This window comes from Coenobita brevimanus, chromosome 90 (assembly GCF_032717465.1).
Source record: "Coenobita brevimanus isolate Jiangsu-jjx chromosome 90, ASM3271746v2, whole genome shotgun sequence".
NCBI classification, from domain to species: Eukaryota; Metazoa; Arthropoda; class Malacostraca; order Decapoda; family Coenobitidae; genus Coenobita; species Coenobita brevimanus.
Genome location: NC_137043.1, coordinates 33,352,366 through 33,356,322, shown reverse-complemented (window position 1 = coordinate 33,356,322; position 3,957 = coordinate 33,352,366).

Here is a 3,957-nt window from a genome sequence, read left to right as displayed (position 1 = left end):
CTTCTCCGAGACGGCGACAAAGGACTATTGACCCGAACCGTACAACAATCTCTCCCTCGCCCAAGACACCTGTGCCTCAACTGATATATAGGTGACAAGAACAGACCCATACACGTGTTCACCAGGCCCCATTAATTTCACCATGTAATCCAGTCACATCTCGGGTCTAAATATTGTCATAGGGGGGTCGCGCGGGGAGAACAAGGGCTTTGTATCTCCCCTATGTCCAGATAATATCAACTTTATGCGCTAAGAGGGGTCGTAAACATATCTGGGAGGGCTTTTGGCAACGTCGGACGCAGAGAGGTTATAAAGATTTGATATCGAGCTTAAAAACTCGGGGTCCTTATAGGGAACTTCCTCTCCCAGCCTGCCTCCCTCACCCCCTTCTCACCCATCCACACCTGCCTGCCTACCTACCTACCTGCCTGCCTCACACGTCTTCATCTATACCTGCCTACCTGCCATCCTCTTCCAGCCTGCCTAACCCCTTCTCATCCATCCACTCTTGTTTCCTTACCTTCTCACCTGTCTGCCTGCCTTACATGTCTGCACCTATACTTGCCTGCCTCTCTCACCTATCCTCACCAGCCTACTTCATCCCTTCTTACCTATCTACAGCTGCCTATCTCTCTCTCTACCTGCCTGCCTGCCTGCCATACACATCTTCACCTTCCTACCTACCTACTACCTTCCTCATTCTACTTCACACTTCCTCCTCGCCCACCTCACTCATACTTACCTGCCTGCCTACGTGCCTGCCTCACCCTTCCTTATAAATCTGCCTACATTCTTCACCCCTCCTCACCTACCGATATGCCTGCTTCATCCACCCTTACCCACATACCTACCTGTCTGCTTCACCCATCCTCAATTTGCCACCTACCTCACCCATACTCATCTTCCCACTTTCCTCACCCATCCACACATACCTGCCTGCCTCACCCACCCTCATCTACATACCTGCCTGCCTCATAAATGGAAAATCATATATTGTATAAAATGGATCCATAAACTCTCGCAAATTTCACAGACTGAATAAGAGTATCTCGTAAAAATAAAATAATGCAAAACACTAAGGGTATGGAAAGTCACTCCAAAGCAGAACAAATAGCAAGGCTGCATCAGGAATAAAGTGTTTAATTTCTTACATGCTCAGAGGGGCAACAGGGATCGTGCAAACTTCCAATAAAGTATCGACCTTAATAATTTCTTAGAACTGACAGAAGTGAGTGTTGAACAGGGTAGCAGTATCCTGATGAGGGTCAAATAACGCAATGTGTTTATGAAGACCCGTTCTAATTTTGCAGGAGAGAGAGAGAGAGAGAGAGAGAGAGAGAGAGAGAGAGAGAGAGAGAAAGAGAGAGAGATTCAGTGCTAATTTACAAACGGTGCACACTAAGAATCTATTAATTAAAGTTCAGGATCTTTCAATTTTAGTTCCTTCAGTTTTGCACGTCTCTTCTAAGCCGCATAAAATCATCAGCTGACAGTCTGAATGAAATACCAAAGTCATCATCATACAATAGAGGTAAAACTTAATACGGGATTAATAAAATTTATAGGCTGCTAAACAAACAAAATGCGGGAACTTCACTTTCACTGGTGTGGTGTGGTGTGGTGTGGTGTGAGAGGGTGGAATAATCTGTTTTGTTGTGGTGTGGTGTGGTGTGGTGTGGTATGGCGTAGTGTGGTGTGGTGTGAGAGGGTGGAATAATGTGTTTTGTTGTGGTGTGTGGTGTGGTGTCGTTAAAGTCGCTTAAGTCTATGGGACTGAGGCACCTCGCGTCCGAATATCATTATGGAGAGAAGGATGGACAAAACCGCTACCAAATATGTTCCCACATCTAGTAATAATAATAATAATGACAATAATAATAATAATAATAATAATAATGACAATAATAATAATAATAATAATAATAATAATAATAATAATAATAATCCTACCGAACGTTAGCATAAACTATTTCTGATCTTCCTCACTACGAAAAATCACAAAGTCGTCTGGCAGCAAGTCTAACGATAAAAAAATACCTTCGTACTGAAGTGGTTAATGCCTTACTAGAGGTCGGTGATGACTGCTTTTTGTACAGAGGTAGCGTAATACTGGTTCCTTGTTTCTGAGATGTAGATCGTTGTTTTGGTTATTACTGTTATGGTTGTGGCAGCTGTTGTACTGCGTAGTCATTTTCACGTATTCAGTCCACAGCACAGGCCAAACGCTAGTCAATACGTAATTTAAACCATCCCAGTACGGCTTTCGCAAGTGTTTCTGCATTTTCACTATTATATAATGCATAATGAACCCGTCCTCGTACGCCTATAATACTGTAAACTTATTTGTCTTCAGCAACAGGGATTGTATAAACCCACTTGCGCCGAGTGTCCTCAATACAGGACGGAACTATAGTCGTTCTATTTTATGAAGGCAGTTTGGGTGGGACGCTCTGGGACCTCACTCTGTTAGCTCTGTTGCCACATCGTCGCCACACACGTGCTCTCTCTCTCTCTCTCTCTCTCTCTCTCCCTCTCTCTCTCTCTCTCTCTCTCTCATATTTATGTTAACTACTACTAATTGTATTTTCTTTATTTTTTCTCTTGTTTTCGACTTTCTTTCCACACCACCCCTGAGGTAAAAGTCTATAGGTGCGTTTTTTTTATATACCTTCCATGGCGGGAGACTGACCGAGTATGACCCGCTCACGCAGAGCTGTCCCTCGTGTCACCACCTGACACCGTCGCGAAAGCAACGTTGACAAGTCTTATGAGATTTATACTATACTTTAGCTTTTTTATTGAATTACATCTATACAGAGTGTTTAAAATTCACTTATAAGTAGATACTAGCTTAAAATAGGAGTATGAGAGAGACAGAGAGAGAGGTGAGCACAAATAATTACACGTGTGTCGGCGGCGATGTGACAACAGAGCTAACAGTGTGAAGTCCCAGAGCGTCCCACCCAAACTGCCTTCATAAAATAGAACGACTGTAGGCATTTTCAAAAGTTAATAAACAAAGGAACCCTGGGGTAGGGACCTATGAGCTTCGCGACTATGAGCCGATAGGCGGAAGGCAGTGACTCTTAGAACCCTTTCAACACAATCCCTCACATAGGGACCCTGGGGTCTAATGGGTTAATGACTAATTTGTGGATATTAATGTATGCACGAATCTTTATAAACGTTCACTTGTCTTATATGATATGGATAAAACACACACACACACACACACACACACACACACACACACACACATGCCACTTCCTGACAGGTGGTGATTTTTTTTTTTAACACATTTATAATAGGATTCTCCACTATATCTTCTGGGAGTATATTTGACCCTTCAACATCACTGGTAAAAAATAAAGAGAAAATTTTAGTAACTTTATATACATTAAGTTTTGTGTTGTTCTCATGTATGAGAGAGAGAGAGAGAGAGAGAGAGAGAGAGAGAGAGAGAGGGGGGGGGAGGGGAACACCAGGGCCTACAAAATACTAAGCCTTAATGACAACATAATGTAAAGACGCGTCAGAGAGGAATGTAGGAGAGGAAACCGGATCGGAGGGATACAGAACATATTTTTTTTTAGCTGTATGTTATAGCAGATAGATGAAGCGAATTGCAATGGAAATAGCCTTTGCGTACAGCAGTTTAGGAGAGCCGAACTGAGAGAGTATATTATTTTTGTATGGCTTGGGGTGATGTACAAATTACGTTAAGGTTTTGATGATAGTGGTGGTGGTGATGATAGTGGTGCTGTTATAATTATATGATAATGGTTTAGTGATGATCGTGGTGGTTATGTTACTTGTATTTCTGTTAGTGGTAGTAAAGTCACTGCCAGTGATATGGTGATAGTGATGACAATGGTGGTTTTGATTGTGATGATAATGGTAATGATGACAGTAGTATAATGGCCTAAAACAATCACAAATGCAAAATACTGTACTATG